General features: G+C 40.4%; 1 pseudogene across 1 annotated transcript; it reads left to right on the top strand.

The window, feature by feature from the left end:
* Window positions 1–982: 982 nt before the first annotated feature.
* On the top strand, window positions 983–18863 carry LOC311035336 (myosin heavy chain, fast skeletal muscle-like; annotated as a pseudogene). The gene is made up of 40 exons (XR_014602937.1): window positions 983–1024; window positions 1159–1377; window positions 1468–1611; window positions 1888–2044; window positions 2135–2162; window positions 2258–2366; window positions 2506–2598; window positions 2686–2749; window positions 2890–2988; window positions 3072–3175; window positions 4921–5059; window positions 5709–5827; window positions 6606–6755; window positions 6848–7018; window positions 7191–7494; window positions 7640–7704; window positions 8028–8115; window positions 8610–8727; window positions 8804–8927; window positions 9021–9157; window positions 9802–10057; window positions 10434–10675; window positions 11059–11235; window positions 11320–11465; window positions 11595–11685; window positions 11775–12164; window positions 12403–12529; window positions 12633–12751; window positions 13196–13392; window positions 13790–13973; window positions 14491–14656; window positions 15216–15340; window positions 15482–15790; window positions 15906–16109; window positions 16188–16313; window positions 16954–17124; window positions 17208–17312; window positions 17414–17509; window positions 18453–18581; window positions 18685–18863. The product of XR_014602937.1 is annotated as a myosin heavy chain, fast skeletal muscle-like (transcript).
* The last annotated feature ends 4638 nt before the right edge of the window (window positions 18864–23501 follow it).

Below are 23501 nucleotides of genomic sequence, written 5' to 3'. Positions count from 1 at the left end.
ATATAAAGCAGGCTGAGACGGGCCAACCCAGAGCTCATTGCAGAGGAGTTCAGAGTTCCATTTCGTGGTAAGTGAGACTTCATTCGTCCTTCATAGTCCTATTAATGTATTAGACATGTTAGCTATTCATACTGAGTCATATAAATGTTTTAGAGACGTCAGCTATTCATTGTCATATAAATGTTATACAGATGTTGGCTATTCATAGTCATATAAATATATTAGACAATGTTAGCTATTCATTTGGATCATGACTCCGTACATAGTGCCACATAGCTACACACGTGATCCGAGGTTACACACACATAAGAATGAGTGGACATTTAAATGATTGATTGTGTATTGTTTTGTTTATAGTGATATAGTTTGGCCAGATTTGCTCTTGTTCATTCATTTCTATTTAGACATTTAAATAATGTTGTGATTATTTAAACAATAATTCACACTTTTACCAGATACTTTCTTACTCTTAATAAAGTAATTATTTGGAAGAGTACTTTTACATCTACTAGAGTTATTATTTTAAAGTAACAATATTTTTACTTGAGTACCTACCCAACTCTGAATGTAACCTCAATTCATACAATGGAATTAAAGTGTATAAGAAAAAACATCTAGCATTGCTTCACAACTAATTCAAAAAACAAGAAACATGGCTGTAATGGGGGAAAAAAGAAAGAATAATTTGAGTAAATTAAGCATAAGCAAAACCCTAAAAACAAACAAACAAACAAACAAACAAACAAACCAAACAAAACAGAGTTGGAAAGTATAATTTTATTTAAATAATATTAAAATGGATCATTCTTTTTAGATGTGGAACTAATGAGAAATAAAAAAAAAGGTCTCTCTTACGAAGTGGTGTGTGGCGAGAATGAACATTATAGGATTCATATAATCTAATTTAATTTGTGATTATAAATAGCAGTGTATAACCCATGTTAATGTGCTCAAAATCATGTGTTTTTTTCCCCACACTTAGGGGTTGCACACAAGGTTTCACTGCTACTGGTAGAGGGGAAAAGTGAGTGTTGAAAATGTTACTATTAAACCTACAATAAGCTATAACCATAAGAATAGTCCTACATAGTCCTACAGTTATCTGCTCAGATCTCAAGTCAGCAAAGGCATCAACACTATCTATTTGTCCGTCTACAGAAAACCGCCACCATGAGTACGGACGCAGAGATGGAGCAGTACGGCAAGGCCGCCATTTACCTCCGTAAGCCAGAGAAGGAGAGAATGGAGGCTCAAAGTTCGCCCTTTGATGCCAAAACTGCTGCATATGTGGCCGATAAGGCTGAGCTGTACCTCAAGTGTAAAATTATAAAGAAGGACGGTGACAAAGTCACTGTGGAAACGCTCTTGGATAAGATGGTAGGTAGAGGTGTATCTAAGATCAAATAGCGGAACAGTACAACTGTAATCACAATACATTCTGGAGTTGTGCTTTTTTTTCTTTTGTAGGAAAGAACTGTACCTGAGGCTGATGTCACCCCTATGAACCCTCCCAAGTATGACAAAATTGAGGACATGGCCATGATGACCCACCTCACTGAAGCCACCGTCCTGTATAATCTCAAAGAGCGTTATGCAGCATGGATGATCTATGTAAGGTTTTCTGCATGCTGAGAACAGTACAGCATTGCACCTGTCGATAGCAAAGAAAGAAAAATACAGAGCACAAGTTATATCATCATTCAAGTGAAAAAACAGAATAACAAATTCAAACAAACTCATGGTTCTGACGTTAACTTGCTCATTAGTTGATGCCACTTGCAACTCGTGACTGTAATCCCAGCTCTAGTGATCCGTTGTCCCAGATATGTGGCATGCTCAGTGCTATGTTCTATGATGTTAATATGTTCACTCTCTTCTCCCCTTCAGACCTACTCTGGCTTGTTTTGTGCAACTGTGAACCCCTACAAGTGGCTCCCAGTGTACGACCAGGAGGTTGTAAATGCCTACAGAGGCAAGAAGCGTATTGAGGCTCCTCCCCACATCTTCTCTGTCTCTGACAACGCCTATCAGTTCATGCTGATGGGTACGTACTAGTCAGGACAATGTCAAAAATATACAGCTATAATGGTTTTGTGTCGTATCCATGACTAAAAGTTTGCTTTACATTTTACAGATAAAGAGAACCAGTCTGTCCTGATCACGTAAGTTTCCCATCTACTGTACTAGGCATTAAAAAAAGAACATTGTACACACATTCACTAATTGCATTTCTCTGAATGTATGCATTTATAACCAGTGGAGAATCCGGTGCTGGAAAGACTGTGAACACCAAGCGTGTCATCCAGTACTTTGCAACAGCTAGTTCTGCAAGTGGAGAAAAAGCGGCCGACAGCGGTAAAATCAAGGTATATACAGTACATGTACAGGTTTTTAACTTCAACAAATACATGTTTTTGAACATAAAGCATTTATGTGCAATATAACAATTCAATTTGAAAGAATTCTGACCAAATTCTTAATTGGGCGACGTCTAAAACATTCTAGGGGTCACTGGAGGATCAGATCATTGCAGCCAATCCCTTGCTGGAGGCCTATGGTAATGCCAAGACTGTGAGGAATGACAACTCCTCTCGCTTTGTAAGTATAAATAATGACATTTTATGAGAATGCCTGCAATAATTCCACAATGTAGAGGGATGCAACAAATTGTGCCATATCAAACAGGGTAAATTCATCAGAATCCATTTCAACACAACGGGTAAACTGTCCAGTGCTGATATTGAGACATGTAAGTATGAAGTTCACACATTATACATTATACACGTGTTGATTTTAGGATTACATTTTCAGTTATGTTAGTTAACAACCATATAGATTATTATCATTATCATTATCATTATTATTATGAGTTATGTACAACCCATATAGATCTGCTGGAGAAGTCCAGAGTGACCTACCAGCTTCCTGCAGAGAGAGGTTACCACATCTTTTTCCAGATGATGACTGACCACAAACCTGAGATTATTCGTAAGTGGAATTACCGATGATACAGTAAGAACATAAATGAATTAATAAAAACACAATGTCACCCTTTTTTAATCCCTTTTCAGAAATGTGCTTGATCACCAACAACCCCTACGACTTCCCGTTGATCAGCATGGGTCAGATCACTGTGGCCAGCATTAATGACAAAGAGGAGCTGGACGCTACTGATGTCAGTGAACATTATTTAATCGTTCTAATACTCACTGTGCTGCTGCAGTCAGTTACTCTGCAAAATGTCTTTCCTAAAGCAGTGCTTCTCAAAGTTTTCAGGCTGTGCCCCCCCAAAATAATCATATTTGAACTGGGGACCCACCCCCACCCTGACAAGCACTTGGAATTGTAACAGTTGAGGCATTTGACTCAGTTCCACAGATAAATATTGTGAAAATAGCCGATCTACATGTTTTCAAATTGTTTGCCTCTTTCTTAATATTAAGCATTTTTGCCTATGTTTGACAATTTGCATTGTATAGTTTGTCGATTACTTTTGACATAGTAATAGTCTTATTTGTTTTATCTTTATCTATTTATTTTATAGGTATTAAAAGGTCTTGAAAGTCCTTAAATTGTCACTTTAGAAATGTGCAGATACCCTGCATACACTGTATACTGTATGTTGGTTTGTTTACTGTTGAGTTGTACACAGTTTTAAAGGATGTTTGTTAAAGATGATTTTTATAGCCACTGGCATGACATAAACCACATTGCTAAGAAGTATCATGTGGATGTTGGAAGTATAACTTTACAATTTTATTAATAGATTTGAAATGTAAAATTTTAATGGCTAGTGTACATGGATATTATTGCAATGTCAATAGGAATGAACGGACCTTTTAAAGGCATCTCCTACTTTTACTTTCTGCACATCATGCATTAAACACCTCATATAAAGCAGGCTGAGACGGGCCAACCCAGAGCTCATTGCAGAGGAGTTCAGAGTTCCATTTCGTGGTAAGTGAGACTTCATTCGTCCTTCATAGTCCTATTAATGTATTAGACATGTTAGCTATTCATACTGAGTCATATAAATGTTTTAGAGACGTCAGCTATTCATTGTCATATAAATGTTATACAGATGTTGGCTATTCATAGTCATATAAATATATTAGACAATGTTAGCTATTCATTTGGATCATGACTCCGTACATAGTGCCACATAGCTACACACGTGATCCGAGGTTACACACACATAAGAATGAGTGGACATTTAAATGATTGATTGTGTATTGTTTTGTTTATAGTGATATAGTTTGGCCAGATTTGCTCTTGTTCATTCATTTCTATTTAGACATTTAAATAATGTTGTGATTATTTAAACAATAATTCACACTTTTACCAGATACTTTCTTACTCTTAATAAAGTAATTATTTGGAAGAGTACTTTTACATCTACTAGAGTTATTATTTTAAAGTAACAATATTTTTACTTGAGTACCTACCCAACTCTGAATGTAACCTCAATTCATACAATGGAATTAAAGTGTATAAAGTGTTTGAACTGGGGACCCACCCCCACCCTGACAAGCACTTGGAATTGTAACAGTTGAGGCATTTGACTCAGTTCCACAGATAAATATTGTGAAAATAGCCGATCTACATGTTTTCAAATTGTTTGCCTCTTTCTTAATATTAAGCATTTTTGCCTATGTTTGACAATTTGCATTGTATAGTTTGTCGATTACTTTTGACATAGTAATAGTCTTATTTGTTTTATCTTTATCTATTTATTTTATAGGTATTAAAAGGTCTTGAAAGTCCTTAAATTGTCACTTTAGAAATGTGCAGATACCCTGCATACACTGTATACTGTATGTTGGTTTGTTTACTGTTGAGTTGTACACAGTTTTAAAGGATGTTTGTTAATCTAATGGTTGATCTCAATATTTTGAATACATCTCTGCTTATTGACATCAGGATGCTATTGACATCCTGGGCTTCGACGCTGAGCAGAAACAGTACATCTACAAGTTCACCGGTGCAGTGATGCATCATGGGGTCTTGAAGTTCAAACAGAAGCAGCGTGAGGAGCAGGCTGAGCCTGATGGCACGGAGGGTGAGCTGCAGCTTTATTTATATATTTTGCACCCTGTCCGTCCGTGTGTCCAGCTAATCTCCGCCACCGTTGGCCCGGTCGCTGCGAAACTGTGCACACACACTCCCTGGATGCCAATTTTTCAGATTGGACTGTTATAGCGCCACCAGGAGGCCGATTTTTGCTAACATTTTTTTTTTAATATTACTCCTACAGATTTTCTTCAAACATCACCCAAATCGGTACACAGTATCTCTATAGTCATGTGATCAACACAGATCTCTTTCCATATTCCATCCTGATTGGCAAAGATTGGCTTCCAAAGTTTGCAAGATTAGTTCGTTTTGAACAAAATGCCTCAAATCATGAACGAAGCATGCGATTTCCGTGAACCTTTGCATGGACATTCCCACTAGGCCGAGGAAGAAATGCCATCCTTTTCGCATTGGCCTGTTATAGCGCCACCAGCAGGTCTAATTTAGCAAAACACATTTCTGGAACAAAATTTCTCAAATCATGAAAGCAGTGTCTGATTGCCGTGAAAGGCCTAAGAAGAAATGGCACTCTTTTTTTTTAAAATCACCTCGTGTTTGCCTTTCTTACTGTAAGTCACTCTCTGGATTAGAGCATCTGCTAAATGCCTAAATTGCAAAATGTATGAACATTTCAGAGGCTGACAAGATTTGCTACTTGTTGGGTCTGAACTCAGCAGAGATGCTTAAGGCATACTGCTACCCCAGAGTGAAAGTCGGAAACGAGTATGTCACTAAGGGACAGACTGTGCCACAGGTGAGTAAGTTACATTATTTCCATGTTCTGATTTCATACACACCTTATATTCTCAACACAGCAATATATTTTTGAGTTGTGTCCAAACCAGTCTTAAATCAGCTTCTGTAAATAAAATGATCCTCCAACATTATTCAAATTAATTTCTATTTATTTATTTAATATATGTCGAGCAAACAAAAAATGTCACTCTGAAGAAACATGTGCAGTTCCATGCACCTCTGACATATTATTTTAACAGTATTGTTATACCTGTGAAAAAAACATTACACATTGTGTATCCAACCAAAGCTGTCAGAATCTTCCCTAAAACACCCGGGACAGACTCTTCTTCCTTCTTGGTCACGAACTGTGGAACAACCCCCCCCTCACTCCCAATCTTCTGCCGTAATCTGAAGACTCACCTCTTCAGACTTCACCTTAGCCCGTAGCACTTGCCGTAGCACTTTCCCTAGCCTTGAAGACCTTGCAGGCTTATGCAAAGGCTAAAATGTAATTTAAATAGCAGCATGTTATGTAGACAGATGCCAGGTTCATTTGTAGACCTGGCATCCTATAGTGTCAATGTACAGATTATTGATTTTTTTTAGATTATGTTTAGACTGATGATAGCTTCTTGGTTTACCTATGATCCTAGATTACTATTGTTATGCATTTGATGTATTATCTTGTGTTTTCCTTGCTTACTGTAAATCACTCTGGATTAAGAGCGTCTGCTAAATGCCTAAATTGTAAATTGTGTAATTAACACATACTAATAATGTTCCTATTTCCTTAGGTAATGAACTCAGTCGGTGCCTTGGCCAAGTCCATCTATGAGAAGCTGTTCTTGTGGATGGTCATTAGGATCAACGAGATGCTGGACACCAAGCAGCAGAGAAACTACTACATTGGTGTGCTGGACATCGCTGGTTTTGAAATCTTTGATGTAAGCATGGACTTTTTTAAAGGGGAAACTAGTTATTTTTGTCAAAATTACACAATTACAATAGATTAGACTAATGATATTTCCACTCACAGTTCAACACCCTGGAGCAGCTGTGCATCAACTTCACCAATGAGAAACTGCAACAGTTTTTCAACCACACCATGTTTGTTCTTGAACAAGAGGAATACAAGAAAGAGGGAATCCCCTGGGATCTCATTGACTTTGGCATGGACTTGGCTGTCTGCATTGAGCTCATTGAGAAGGTAGGTACATGGACTTGGCCGTCTGCATTGAGCTCATTGAGAAGGTAGGTACATGGACTTGGCCGTCTGCATTGAGCTCATTGAGAAGGGATACAATTATTTTGTGCTTTAATGGACATTGTCACTAAGTTTTTGTTTTTGGTGACGTGTCTCTTTTGTCTCCTTTACAAAGCCCTTGGGCATCTTCTCCATCCTTGAAGAGGAGTGCATGTTCCCAAAGGCTTCAGACAAAACCTTCAACGACAAGTTGCATGGCACGCATCTTGGGAAGAACAAGGCCTTTGAGAAGCCCAAACCTGCCAAAGGCAAGGGTGAGGCCCACTTCTCCCTGGTCCACTACGCTGGAACTGTGGACTACAGCATCACAGGCTGGCTAGAGAAGAACAAAGACCCGTTGAACGACTCTGTGGTGCAGCTGTACCAGAAGTCAACAGTTAAGCTGCTGGCTGTGTTGTATCCCCCACCTGAGCCTGAAGGTATGTTTATTAATATAATATAAGGTGTTCTATCCCCCATCTGAGCCTGAAGGTATGTTTATTAATATAATAATCCTCCTATAATTCCCCAAACCTCTGTCACCAAAACCTGTCACAAAAACCTGTTCTGCCCGGTTCTCCTCAGTGGCTGGAGCAAAGGGAGGCAAGAAGAAGGGTGGTTCCATGCAGACTGTGTCTAGTGCTTTCAGGGTAAGAATATTTATTCATTATTATCAACATTATATTCCTGTAAAAATGAAGCATTATTATTATCAACATTATCCATGTAAGAAATAGGCACGTCTTTTCATGTTGGAATTAAACAATTTCTGTATCACAAGTTGTGAGCTTGTAGAGCAGCTGTCTTTGAATGGCTGAAGTTTAAAATAGGGCTTAATTAATGTATGTTTTAGAACAATCTAAATCTGTAAAGTAACTAGTATCTAAAGTGTTCAAATAATTGTAGAGGGGGAAAAGGTACAATATCACTTTTACTAATAATAAGCCTACTTGGCTATTTTATGTCTCAATAGGCGAACTTGGGGTTGCTGATGACCAACTTGAGGAGCACTCATCCTCACTTTGTGCGTTGCCTCATTCCCAACGAGTCCAAGACTCCAGGTAAACACAGGAAAAAGAAAAAGAAAAAAAATATATAAATATCGTTTCTGTCGGGCAGAAACCAGCTAACTCAATTTTTGAGCTTTAATTCTTTTTTCATAAATAAATGCTATTAAACACCCAAAAAGAACTTCTGACAAAACCAGCTAACTCCATTGGATCCTCAAACTTTCTGCTAAATCAGCTAACTCCACCAAAGGGGGGTGGAGTTAACTGGTTTAGCTGACTCCAGGCTCCACCGCCTTTTGACCTCCAACCTCATTCTGAGCTTGGAGGTCCATTCAGCTGTTCTTATCAATGATATACAAAACCTCCTAACTCCACTTTTTGTTTTGTTATTTCATTTCCTGAAAAATGAACATTTTGGAGTTAGCTGGTTTCTGCCCAACAGCATACAAATGTAAACAATGATTGTGAGGTGGTCATGTAATGCAACTTTGGCCAGTGTGTAACTATTCTGTCATAATAATAATAATAGAGCAACATATTTACAGGCTTGATGGAGAACTTCCTGGTCATCCATCAGCTGAGGTGTAATGGTGTGCTGGAGGGCATCAGGATTTGCAGGAAGGGCTTCCCCAGCAGAATTCCCTATGCTGACTTCAAGCAGAGGTATTCATTCCTTTTTCCAGCAGCTTTAAGTTCCAAACCCATTAACGCAAAATGACCATGAACTTTTACAAAACAGGTACAAAGTACTGAATGCCAGCGCATGTCCCGACGGCGCGTTCATGGACAACAAGAAAGCTTCAGAGAAGCTGCTTGGGTCCATTGACGTACCTCAGGATGAGTACAAGTTTGGACACACCAAGGTAAACACACTGCAAATCTGGTTTAACGTTATCGACAGAAGACTAAAGGTTGATTCTACAGTTGTTCAATTACATTGTAACATTGTATTGTAGGTGTTCTTCAAAGCTGGTCTGCTGGGTGTCCTTGAGGAGATGCGAGATGAAAAGCTGTTTGCTCTGGTCACAATGACTCAGGCTCTGGCACGAGGTTACGTCATGAGGAAGGAGTTTGTCAAGATGATGGCGAGACGGTACTTTGAAAACATCATTTATTCATTATTTAGTATAATTTGTAATAATAATAATGTATTATAGTAAAGTATAAAGTACACTTTTCCCATTACTTTTCAATACAAATTTGTTATAATGTAAAATCACTTTAATAAAAGCTTTTGGTGACGGTGGCAAGGAAAAACTCCCCTTTAACGGGGGAAGAAACCTGGAGCAGAACCAGGCTCTAGGGTGGGCGGCCATCTGGCCTTTACCTTGGCGGGGGGAGAAGAGGACAACGACAATAATACCAACAGCAATAATAACGACACCAATAGTAACAACTATAATGACAACATTGTAACAGCTGTATAATAACAGCCTGCAGTCGTATATCATGGATACCCTCCATCTGCAGCTCGGCAGTGTTCCACAATCAGTGGTGGAAAGTAACTAAGTACATGTACTCAAGTACTTAAGTACAATGTTGAAGTATTTTGTTACTTTACTGGAGTATTTCCAATATTCAATACTTTTACCTCTTCTTCTTTTGAATACCAGACTTTTACTTGTAACTGAGTATTTCCACATTGCAGTATTGATACTTTTACTGAAGTAACAAATGTGAGTATACTTCTTCCATCACTGTCCACAATCATGACACACTTGAACCGTTTTTCCACAGAGAGGCCATTTACTCCATCCAGTTCAACGTGCGCTCATTCTGCAATGTGAAAAACTGGCCATGGATGGCGCTGTACTTCAAGATCAAGCCTCTTCTGCAGAGCGCTGAGACTGAGAAGGAGCTGATGAACATGAAGGAGAACTACGAAAAGATGAAGGTCGACCTGGCCGCGGCCCTAGCCGCGAAAAAGACACTGGAGGAGAAGATGGTGGCTCTGGTGCAGGAGAAAAATAACCTTGCACAGTCAGCGGCATCAGTAAGTACAGTAGCTACACTTGTACAGGAAATGTTGATAATATTTCATAGTGTTTATCATCCTATCTAAAATCTTTTATCTAATGTAGAATGTAGATGTAGACCATGCCAGAGAATGTCTGGTGGTCGAACGGCTGTTGGCATCATTGTATAGCTACATGGCTACCAGCACAAAGGCCTGACTCAATGTCGTACCGTCCAGGGTCTAACAATGACAGAGCCTGCCTTTTTCACCAGCTTGTTCAGTCAGTTAATGTCCCTTGTGTTAATGTACCCCCCCCCCCCCCAGGAAGCAGCTGCAAAACGAATCTCATATATCTCACACAGAACAAATGCTGCAACAAGTTCCCTCACTTATCTTTTTCATTGACAACCAGGGAGATGAAGCATTGAATGATGCTGAGGAGAGATGTGAGGGTCTTATTAAAAGTAAGATCCAGTTGGAGGCAAAGGTCAAAGAGACGACCGAGAGACTGGAGGACGAGGAGGAGATCAACGCGGAACTGACCGCCAAGAAGAGGAAGCTGGAAGACGAATGCTCTGAGCTCAAGAAGGACATTGATGACCTGGAGCTCACCTCGCCAAAGTGGAGAAGGAGAAACACGCCACTGAAAACAAGGTTTGTGATCATACACTCTCTGGGGTTTTTGTCAAGTTAGTAGTCGTTGCTGTCGGGCAGAAACCTCCTATCTCCATATTCGAACTTGTGTTTTTTGGTAAATTAACTCCCTACTTGATCATACTACAGCGTCACACAAAAGCATCAAAAGTAGCAGATCTACAGGCTTGTCGATCTGCTACTTTTGGTATTTTTGGACGTGAATCCTGAAAAGTAACCGTTTTGGACATAATGAGGTTTCCACACGACAGACACCAAGTGCAATAATGATCTATTCCATGACAACAAGTTCTGTTCTGCTTAATTAGGTGAAGAACCTAACTGAGGAGATGGCCTCTCAGGATGAAGGACGTATAAACACTGTCTATGTTGGGTTCATTTAGGTGAAGAACCTGACTGAGGAGATGGCCTCTCAGGATGAAGGACTTGCTAAGCTGACCAAGGAGAAGAAAGCCCTCCAAGAGGCACATCAGCAGACCCTGGATGACCTGCAGGCAGAGGAAGACAAAGTCAACACTCTGACCAAGGCCAAGACCAAACTGGAACAGCAAGTCGACGATGTGAGTTCATAGAAGTGAACATACACTGTATGTTTATTGTTGTTAATGAATGAATAATAAGAACAATAATATTATTATGTGCAGTTGGAGGGTTCTCTGGAGCAAGAAAAGAAGCTCCGCATGGACCTGGAGAGAGCCAAGAGAAAGCTTGAGGGTGATCTGAAACTGACCCAGGAATCCATCATGGACCTGGAGAATGAAAAGCAGCAGTCTGATGAGAAGATAAAGAAGTAACGTGGACCACAATATGAATAATTCATTCATAATTTGCCTAATAATAATAATAATAATGAATAAACAATATTAAATGCCAAAAGTATACCTGTAGAATGACAAATATGATGTACTGTATTCCACAGGAAGGACTTCGAAACAAGCCAACTTCTGAGTAAGATTGAGGATGAACAATCTTTGGGGGCCCAGCTGCAGAAGAAGATCAAAGAACTCCAGGTATTTTGTTTTCCTTTCTGTAAAATCATTAATAATAAGTATGTATATTAGGATTTTAATATGTTAATCTAAAATCATAAATTTGAAAGGCTCGTATTGAAGAACTGGAGGAAGAGATCGAGGCGGAACGCGCTGCTCGTGCCAAGGTTGAGAAGCAGAGAGCTGACCTCTCCAGGGAACTTGAAGAGATCAGTGAGAGGCTGGAGGAGGCTGGTGGAGCCACCGCCTCTCAGATCGAGATGAACAAGAAGCGTGAGGCTGAGTTCCAGAAGCTGCGTCGTGACCTTGAAGAGTCCACCCTGCAGCATGAGGCCACTGCCTCTGGTCTTCGTAAGAAACAGGCCGACAGCGTGGCTGAACTGGGTGAACAGATCGACAACCTCCAGAGAGTCAAGCAGAAACTGGAGAAGGAGAAGAGTGAATACAAGATGGAGATCGACGACCTGTCCAGCAACATGGAAGCTGTCGCTAAGGCAAAGGTAATACAAAATACTTGGTTCAATGAAGCAAAACCTCCAAAAATTAGGGAATACATGAATGATTGATTGATTTTCTTTATTAAAGTGTAATGCTTCCAAGGAAGCCCAGCCTATATGGACTTACAGGACACTTCTCCATTTCATGTAACAAACAATGAACCGACATGACAATTCACACACAATGATCAAACAGATAGGTTACTTCAGTGATTGAAAATGTCCCAATGTTAATTAACAGGGAAATCTTGAGAAGATGTGCCGCACCCTTGAGGACCAACTTGGTGAAATCAAGGCCAAGAGTGATGAGAATGTTCGCCAGATAAATGATGTTTCAGCTCAGAGAGCAAGACTGTTGACAGAAAACGGTAAATTCCCTAATTAGAGATAATGCTTTTATCAGCAACTATCCCAGGTGTTCAACAAAGATTTATCTAAATGTTTGAAACAAATATTCAAATTTCTAACCAGGTGAGTTTGGTCGTCAACTTGAGGAGAAAGAAGGTCTCGTCTCTCAGCTCACCAGAGGCAAGCAGGCCTTCACCCAGCAGATTGAGGAGTTGAAGAGACATGTTGAAGAGGAGGTTAAGGTAAGCAGTTAGAACTGCAGAGTCACTCCCAATCTTCCGCTGTAATCTGAAGACTCACCTCTTCAGACTCCCCCTTAGACCGTAGTACTTTCCCTATAGCCTTAATGACCTTGCAGGCTTATGCAAAGGTTAAAATGTCATTTGGATGGCATGTTATGTAGACAGACGCCAGGGTCATTTGTTGATCTGGCATCCTATAGTAATAGTTTGTATGGTTTCAATGAACAGATTATTATATTTCTTTATATTATACTGATGATCCTACAATACCATGTCTATGCATTTGTTGTATAAGTCATCCTGGATTAAGAGTCTGCTAAATGCCTAAATTGTAATTGTAATTGTAAGGAACAGCTTTCTTTTTTTTTCACAAATAGGCCTAATTTGTACCTTTTTGTCATTTTAACCAGCGGACATTATTTTGTCATTGTTTTCTTTTGACAGGCAAAGAATGCACTTGCTCATGGTGTGCAGTCAGCTCGCCATGACTGTGACCTTCTGAGGGAGCAGTTTGAGGAGGAGCAGGAGGCCAAGGCTGAACTGCAGCGTGGAATGTCCAAGGCCAACGCTGAGGTGTGTCAGTGGAGGAGCAAGTATGAGACTGATGCTGTCCAACGCACTGAGGAGCTGGAGGAAGCTAAGTAAGTGGTCAAGGTTTTACACCAGTGGTTCTAAAGCCTTTTTGTGCCTAGGACCCACAAATTGATATTTGGCTGCAGACCCCCCCGTCTTTCAATGTTTTGTGCCAGGGACCCCCCAGCAGAGAAGATTATTCAATTAATTCATTATTCATTATTCAAACGCTTGCACAAACACGCTGTGAGCTTGTAAATCTGCTATTTTTGAATAGCCAATATATAAATAGATAAAGTGGTTAAATTGATTGTGATGCTCTATTAACACATTTTGTTGGGGACTCCCCCCTGGAACCCGCCAAGGACCCCTAGGGGAAACTAATGTTTTACACTATCAGACACCACTCACTATACAAAATACTGCCCATAATATAATTTGATTCCATTCAAAACCGACCAACAGGAAGAAGCTCGCCCAGCGTCTTCAGGAAGCTGAGGAGCAAATTGAGGCTGTGAACTCCAAGTGCGCCTCTCTGGAGAAAACCAAACAGAGACTCCAGGGTGAAGTGGAAGACCTCATGATTGATGTGGAGAGGGCCAACGGTTTGGCTGCCAACCTTGACAAGAAACAGAGGAACTTTGATAAGGTGTTTTGACATTCATCATTTAAAAAACGAAATAATCCTCCTTAAAGTGGGGTAACAGTGTGCAGGTCCTTAGACTGCCAGAGTATTTACACATCTACCCCCCTTCCCTGCCAGAGAATAACATTGCAAAAATAGGTAAACTGTGAATTTTGTCTCCGTTTATTTTTTAACATTGAAGTGAATGGAGCAGAAAATCTTCGTATCGCGTTATCTCCTGCTTCCTTTGTGATAAAAAAAAAAAAAAATTGAAAAAAAAAATAAAAAAAAAAAAAAATATTTTAAATTTTTAATTTTTTCAAAAATCTCGTCAATCTCGTCGACGGCTGGCTGAGCCATGCGGAGAAAAACGAGAAATCTCGTCAATGGCAGTCAAAGAGTTAAAGTGAAGGGAAATTACACATTTCATTACAAACGGTGTGCAGATCCTTAAAGTGGGGTAAATGACACGTCATTACAAACGGTGTGCAGGTCCTTAAAGTGGAGGTAAATGACACATTTCATTACAAACGGTGTGCAGGTCTTGGCAGAATGGAAGCAGAAATATGAAGAGGGACAGGCAGAGCTGGAAGGAGCTCAGAAAGAGGCTCGTTCTCTCAGCACTGAGATGTTTAAGATGAAGAATTCCTACGAGGAGTCTCTGGACCACCTGGAGACCATGAAGCGTGAGAACAAGAACCTGCAACGTGAGTTTTTCTCTACACATTTATTTCAATAACAGTAAGAAATTCATTAAATGTTCAAGATCAGTAAGAAAGAGGTGGGTTTCGCCGCAGGCTGAAAACCCACCTCTTCAGGAAACACTACCCTTCCTCTTTGCCTGGCCTACTTGTTGTTAACTAGTTGTACGAATGCTTGTTTTATTGTTGAATTGTTTATTGGATCTTGTTTAGTCAATACAATTATTTGTTTTTAGCTCCTGCTCATTTGACTTAGCTATTTTGTCTCATCTGTTTAAGGAAATAGGTAGCTGATATACTGCACTTTTACCTTAGCGCTAGGTATGCTCTTGGTTGCTTGTTATTGCAGAAAATGCACTTATAACCTCTGGTGATTAGTAGCTTTCGTTCCCTACCTTTGTTGATTGCACTTATTGTAAGTCGCTTTGGATAAAAGCGTCTGCTAAATGACTGTAATGTAATGTAATGTAATGTAAGATCAATGAGTGGATTAGGCCACACCAACTTAATTCAAATGCAATTGCTGATTGAAAAGTTCCTCATTGCCTATTTTTATCAACTACAGAGGAGATCTCAGACCTGACTGAACAGATCGGTGAGACTGGAAAGAGCATCCATGAGCTGGAGAAGTCCAAGAAACAGACGGAGACAGAGAAGTCAGAGATCCAGACAGCCCTGGATGAGGCTGAGGTAAAACCTTTAGGTTCTAGATGAAGAATGAAATTGTCTCTACCTTGGATTTCTTTCATGTTTATATTCAAACAGTGTAGCATTATGATCAATGTTACATTAAAAGGTCCTACAACCTTTTGATCCTGTATTACATTTTAGGGTACTCTGGAGCACGAGGAGGCCAAGATTCTTCGTGTCCAGCTGGAGCTCAACCAGATCAAGGGTGAGGTGGACAGGAAGCTGGCAGAGAAGGATGAGGAGATGGAGCAGATCAAGAGGAACAGCCAGAGGGTGATTGACTCCATGCAGAACAATCTGGACTCTGAGGTCAGGAGCAGGAACGATGCCCTGAGGATCAAGAAGAAGATGGAGGGAGACTTGAACGAGATGGAGGTTCAGCTGAGTCACTCCAACCGCCAGGCTGCTAAGGCCCAGAAGCAGCTGAGGAACGTCCAGGGAATGCTTAAGGTGCAAAAACATAGTAGTTAGACACATATCCAAACAGCGGGGCTGCTCTGAACAATGACTGGTCACATTCTGATGTTTCTCTTAACATGACCACCTTAAATGTGATTTATTTTAGGATGCCCAACTGCACCTTGACGATGCTCTCAGAGCCCAAGAAGATCTGAAGGAGCAAGCTGCCATGGTGGAGCGTAGGAACGGCCTCATGCTCGCGGAGATTGAGGAGCTGAGAGTGGCTCTGGAACAGACAGAGAGAGGCCGCAAAGTGGCTGAACAAGAACTGGTGGATTCTAGTGAACGTGCTGGCCTGTTGCACTCTCAGGTAAGTCAATGGAAAACATCAAATATTTAACATACAAGTCAAGCATACTTACATTGCTAAACTTAATCTTTATTTTAGAACACAAGCCTTTTGGGCACCAAGAAGAAACTTGAGAGTGACCTGATCCAGGTCCAAGGTGAAGTGGATGATAGTGTTTCAGAAGCAAGGAATGCTGAGGACAAGGCCAAGAAAGCCATCACTGATGTAAGTTAGGATGTCCGCCCCTTGTCCAATATACCAGGACAATTAGATATCATTATGGCTTGCTTAATATAAACATATACAATACAATACAATATACCAGGACAATTAGATATCCATATGGCATGCTTAATATAAACATATACAATACAATATACCAGGACAATTACACATCCTTTTGACATGTTAATATAAAAATACACCTCGCTCATGACATGTGCATGACATGTTGAAAACCTTTGCTCTATAGGCTACAGTACAACAGAGGATGTATTTTAGAAGGCTCACACTAAATCCTAAACATGCATGTCTTATTCAAACAGCCATGAAGATCATTGGGAAAAAATAATCATTCATTTCAGTTTTTATGTCAAAAATATGTGCTCGGGGAGAAAAAGAAAATTCTAAACCAAGCATTCCGAGGTGCTGGCTTCAGGCAGATGGCCGACACTATTATCTGTTTATTAATTAATGAGCTATTGTCTCACAGTCAACATGTGAATTGTGTGGTTAAATATAATCTATGTACCATGTTTGTATATTGTGATTTTCTCGGCAAGTGTGTGGCAGCGGCATGGATACCAAAATGTGTTTTCCTTGCGGGAAACGTATATTTTATCTTAATACAAAAATGACTTTCCAGGCTGCTATGATGGCCGAGGAGCTGAAGAAGGAACAGGACACTAGTTCTCACCTGGAGAGGATGAAGAAGAACCTGGAGGTCACAGTCAAGGACCTGCAGCACCGTCTAGATGAGGCGGAGAACCTGGCTATGAAGGGAGGCAAGAAGCAGCTCCAGAAACTGGAGTCTAGGGTAAGATATAGTTCACTTCAACACGGGTTATAGTGAATTAAATAAGAAGAAATCATTTGATAATGTATAATTCAATTGTGAAGGTGCGTGAATTGGAGGGAGAGGTCGACTCTGCACAGAGATCTGGAGCAGATGCTATTAAAGGTGTCCGCAAGTACGAGAGGAGAGTGAAGGAGCTGACATACCAGGTACTGTATATCATGTTCACTTTAATGACCATCATGCCATTGACAAGATGAATAGATTGCATGAACATACAACTAATGTTATAAATTCACTCTCACTTCAGACTGAAGAGGACAAGAAGAATCTTGGCAGGCTTCAGGATCTGGTAGACAAGCTGCAGATGAAGGTGAAGGGCTACAAGAGGCAAGCTGAGGAAGCGGTAAGACAAATATACATAGTGATGCATTTTTTGTTGTGGTTGCCATGGGCATAGTGTTGTTGTTATAGTGTAACTAAGGATTAACTTGTTAAAACTGGAATCTCTAGCTTGCCATGCTTCTGCAGTATAGACAGGTTTCCTGTTAGTAAACATGAGAGGATATGACCGCGCAGAGGAGGGGGAAGCCTATAGAGGGCGCCATTACCCGCAGCAGCGCTGGTCAAATGTCCATTCATAAAAGAAATGATCTTCACCGGGTCTAATGAAAGTAGATTAAATGATGCAGTTTGTAATACCTTGTTTACTCAATAAAAATGATTTGTCGGAAGTTGGATCTGTTTGTATATAATAGCAGCATTATGCCTATTATGCCTATAATAGCAGAATTATGGCTATCTAACTCCCGAACATAACAACAGAGTGAACGGCGCAACAATTCGTTTCCCCCGAGCATGCGCAGATTGCGCATTCTGCTCTCTGATGACGTCGCGCGGAAATCCGTCTATAGCATGTGCACCACAGAACTGCACTGCACTGCACACATGGGTGTTGTGAAAACTCTGACCTCTTACTGTAACTTGGGTGCTGAAAGGAAAAAGCGAGTAGCTCCACAATGCACACATGCTGCAGATGCAGGCTGTGTGTTTCAGGCTTAATGGTAAAAGTACATTTGTTGAATGGACTACGGAAAGCAATAGATTTTGCTGCCTATAAGCTGCTTATTTTTTGGCTTGGGGTGTCGAACAAGAACACAACCTTGATTGTGCCGTTCCAATGATAACCTGTCAAGGCTCATTCATGTGGTCCCGAGGCACTCATGAACATGCTGCATGGGCCACTGTATTATTCACAACCACACATTCCTGAAATTGTCTTGTTTGGACTAATTGTAAGATGCTCTTTTCTAATATTGAGGCTGTGAACCATCTCTATCATTTTGTAGGAGGAAGCAGCCAATACTCACCTGTCCAAGTGCAGAAAGGTTCAGCATGAGCTGGAGGAGGCTGAAGAGCGTGCTGACATCGCTGAAGGCCAGGTCAACAAGATGAGAGCTAAAAGTCGTGACTCCAAGGTAATAATACATGTGCAATATGAACTGAAGGTTCATTATCTCTAACTAAGATTTCACTTAAGATTCATGTTGAATATCTAAAATGATGTTCCTATTTTTACAGGGAAAAGAAGCTGCTGAATAAGTTCTCCAATTCAAGTCACCATACGAAGTCATAAGATATGACCCCTTGTATTCAAAAAGTCATAAAATATGACCCATTGTATTCAAAAAGTCATAACATATGACCCATTGTATTCAATAAAGGTGGCAACAAAATGATGTTGTATTTCTTGTAGTCATTAGGCTACTTTGTCCTGTCAATACTTTTTATTGTGAGGTTTGAATTCTGGGTCCAACTCACATGTCCACTATACCATTATGTAAAACCATTACAAAGACTAGAAAAAGTGCTCCTCGGAGCACAGGTCTCCGCCAGGTCAGGTAGGTTATTGTGGCCTCCTGGTGGCGCTATAATAGGCCAATGTGAAAAGGGTGGCATTTCTTCTTAGGCCTTTCAATGGGACACTGCATTCATGATTTGAGGCATTTTGTTCCAAAAATGTGTTTTGCTAAATTAGACCTGCTGGTGGCGCTATAAAGGCCAATGTGAATGTGAAAAGGGGGGCATTTCTTCCTCGGCCTAGTGGGAATCTGCATGCAAACTTTCACGGAAATTGCACATTGCATTCATGTTTTGAGGCATTTTGTTTAAAACTGACCAATCCTGCAAACTTTGGAAGCCACTGTAAGCCAAAAGGGATGGAATATGAAATATCGGACAGATCCATCAGAATCACATGACTATGGAGATGCAGTGTACCAATTTGCGTGTTTTTTGGACAGAATCTGAAGGAATAATCTCCAAAAATGTATTTTACATAAGTCGGCCTCCTGGTGGCGCTTTAAAAAGCAGATGTGAAAAATGCAGTCTAATGTTTTTCCTTGGCCTCTAGGGAGTGTGCGTGCAAAGTTTCACGCAGATCGGTGCAGTTATAGTTAAAAATGCAAATTGGCCAGTTATAGCGCCACCATGAGGCTGATTTGAAAATGTTCCAGTGGCATTTCTTCCTCGGCCTAGTGGGAATGTGCGTGTGCAATTTTATGGAAATGGTAAGCTGCGTTCATGATTGGAGGCAGTTTGTTCAAAACGGACCAATCCTGCAAACTTTGGAAGCCAACCTTAGCCAATGAGGATGCAATATGGGAAATCGGACAGATCCGGGTTGATCACATGACTATAGAGATACTGTGTACTGATTTGCATGACGTTTGGTTAAAAGCTATAGGTGTAATGGGAAAAAATGGGTTTTGCACAAATCGGCCTCCTGGTGGCGCTATAACAGGCCCATGTGAAAAATGTGGGGCAGAGGTTCTGAATTGGCATCCAGGGAGTGGGTGTGCACAGTTTCGCAGCGACCGGGCCAACGGTGCCGGAGATTAGCTGGTAACACACAGACAGGACACACACATGGACGGACGGAAGGACGGACGGAGGGTAAAACATACTCTCTCGCCATGCCTTTCGGCCTGGCGGAGACAATAAGTATAGTGTACCTGAACAGAGGGTGGCAATATATACAAATACACACGCACACGCGCACACACACACACACACACACGCACACGCACACGCACACGCACACGCACACACGCAAAGGAAATAAGGGAAAAATGAATTATTATGGATATAAATAAGTAAACAGTGATTCTCTGGCAAATATATGGACGTTGTATATGAACACATGGACAAACCCGCGCCTTGACATGAACACAGAGATTACACACATTTATCGATAAACCAAGTGTAGCGAGATGTAATGGAAAAATAATTAAACCCCTCTTTCCCTTTTTTCTTCTTAAAATTGCTAATTACAACGCATCGATTATTTGCATTGCAAAACGATTCGATATGATTATTTGCATCGCAAAACGATTCGATACAAAGTCAAACGATACATATTTTGCTGTTTGCATATCGACATAGTAGATCGTTGAAAATTAAAATTGATTTTTCAATGCAGTTATTCGTTACACCTCTAATACACACACGCACACGCACACACACACACACACACACACACAGTAAGTCGAATACCCTGTCACCCCAGTCATACACGCTGCCAAAAATACACAAACGCCTGGAATCGCCTCCAGGCAGTAGGCCTACCATTGTTTCATCAATAGGGTCTCTAATAGAGAAAATCTCCTAAATGTCGATTCCTTTCTCAAACCACATGTCACTCCCCTCCCAGCCTATATGTAAGATTCAATGGACATGATTAACGCCCTAAAAAAAGTGGGGGATATTGAAGGAGAATTAGCTGGCCTTACACTACAGGATTCTCTTAAACGATTTTGAAATCTGTTAGCATCACACACTAAAGGATAATCTTTTAAGATTATCTTAAACATGCACACACTACACGATCAAAACAATCTGGGGCATCTCACACTACAAGATTCTATCCAGATTCTCAGGCTTCCCCGAACACAGCAATAATAAATAAAAAACTAGAGACATGTACAGTAGGAAGGCAAAAATACAAAATAAGTACGGTCACATTAGGTGGCACCAAAATCTGGCTTGGCCCCTGGACTAAATAGTACAGTATATGCAATGTATGTGACCTGAAAAATGTCGAAAATGAATTCCATTTTATGTTTTATTGTACTCTGTATGACGATTTGAGGGTTCCTTTATTTGATGTAATGCAAAAACAAAAACCTGAGCTATTCTGGGAAGATGATGCCCAGAAGTTGGAGTGGTTGTTTAAAGAGGTGGTGCCATGGTTTTGCACTTTTTCTGTTTTTCATGTGTCTATGAGGTTGATAGAACTTCATCAAGCCCCCTGGTGGTGTTTTTATGGTGTTTTATGTCTTCTCTGACTATTTTGAGTTTCTACCTGGAGGCTGAAACCTTGAGGGTCAAACGTGCCAATAGAGAAACAGCGCTTTAGTGACATAGTAAAAACATACCCTCCCCCTCATTATCATAACACAAAAGGTGTGGGCATGAGGAGGAGGAGGGACTAGGACAGGTGGGTGGTGCTAAGGTGGTGGAGGAGGTGCTAAGGTGAGAACCAGGTATACTTAATGAACTGGAGGCGTGTCCACATAAAAACATAATTTTAACAATTTCTGTCAATTTTTTTGAAAATAATCTTCCTCCTAGTATAACCATAATACAGTGATGATTATGTTTTAGGGTGGGGGGGGGGAATCACTGAAAATCACGGCACCCCGTCTTTAATTATGAGGTATTTAAGACGGCACATTCTGTTTTTGGAGCCTGGAGTAGAAGACAATCTCAGCTTTTCAAATCTTTGCTTCAGCTTGAGTGTTTTAGTTTGTTATTCGTTTGATCATTGTTTGTGAATTATCATGTCGGTTCATTGTTCATGTCAAATGAAATGTAAAAGTGTCCTGTAAGTTCATATGGGCTGGGCTTGGAAGCATGACACCTTGGAAACATGACACTTTAATAAAGAAAAAATCGAATCAATCATATAATAGTTTGTGAACTTTGGTCAGAGTCTTTCCTGATAGCGGGTTAATGATTAATGATCTTAATGATTAGAGTTTCTTGGTTTACAGGAATCAGATCTCCAGTATATGGACATTGGAAGACTGAAGCTGATCCTGAACCTGACGGTTGATTCACACCTTGTAGGTAAGCAGACAAAAGTTATTAGTCTTTTCAATTATGCAATTAGAAATAAAATTACATCAGAGTACAAAATGTAATCGTGTTTTTATACAATGACCTTATGACAGAATAATATATGGCTCAAACATTATAATAGTCGCTGTCGGGCAGCAACCTCGTCTCCATATTCTATAACTTTTTGTTTTTCTTCTTGCAAATTAACGCCTTATACTTGAACTACAGCAACCCACAAAAGTAGTATCTAAAGTAGCAGAACCGAATTTGAATTTAAATTTGAATTCTGAAAAGTAAAAATGTTGGACTTTGGACGATATGATGGGCACCACGTTCCCGAGAATCAAAATGATCCAAGCCGATCACCAATCACCATAATAATAACATTGAGACTGGATGCACAGGTGATTGTTTCATGCAATCAATTCTCAACCTGTTGTTTTGGGCTGCGCCCCCTCTTATGTGTTGGCTAGTGAGGCGCTCGTAGCGAGCCCTGACAGAATGGGTTTCATTTGGAGCCAGTATGACGTTTGGAGCCAGTGTGACGTCGTCTGTTAAGGGGTCTATAATAGTTAATTCAATAATCATGAGTTTGATTGGTTGAATACTTTATTAACAGTTTGCAAATAGTACAGTGGTACGATTATACGAATGGTGTTAAAAGGACACACACAAAGCCAGAGGGGCTTGTTTCCATTGTGGTCCTGTGTATTTAATTCATCGAGACATTTAAAGACATACAATAATATACAATAATGAACACGACAGAATCAACACTAGTAGCAATCAACGTATAATTACAGTACTGTAATGAACGTATAAGTAAAGTGCTGACTTGTACTTCATTGTGCACCAGTGTCGTGCATCAGAAACAGCAGATCTACAAGCTCACGTGTGTGTGTGTGTGTGTGTGTGTGTGTGTGTGTGTGTGTGTGTGTGTGTGTGTGTGTGTGTGTGCACACACACACACACACGTGCGTGCATTCGTATGAGAGAGAGAGAGAGAGAGAGAGAGAGAGAGAGAGAGAGAGAGAGGGTGACCTAGGTCATCAATCAGCCATGCCCAGGTTATCAGCTCCTGTCACTACATATCACCTCATTACTGATAAAACCAGTGACAGAGTCTGAGGGCCCTATCTAGCATGGCGCCTTACCTACAAGCTCACAACACGTCGATGTAGATCGGCAATTTGGAGTGGTGAAAACATCCTTAAATCCCCCAGTTAGTGTGGTGAAAACATCCTTAAATCCCCCTGCTAGTGTGGTGAAAACATCCT

The sequence above is a fragment of the Gymnoscopelus microlampas genome (assembly GCF_963454915.1).
Source record: "Gymnoscopelus microlampas genome assembly, chromosome: 19".
Classification (NCBI taxonomy): domain Eukaryota; kingdom Metazoa; phylum Chordata; class Actinopteri; order Myctophiformes; family Myctophidae; genus Gymnoscopelus; species Gymnoscopelus microlampas.
Note: the sequence above shows the minus strand (reverse complement) of the source record. Positions and strands in the feature narration are given on the sequence as shown.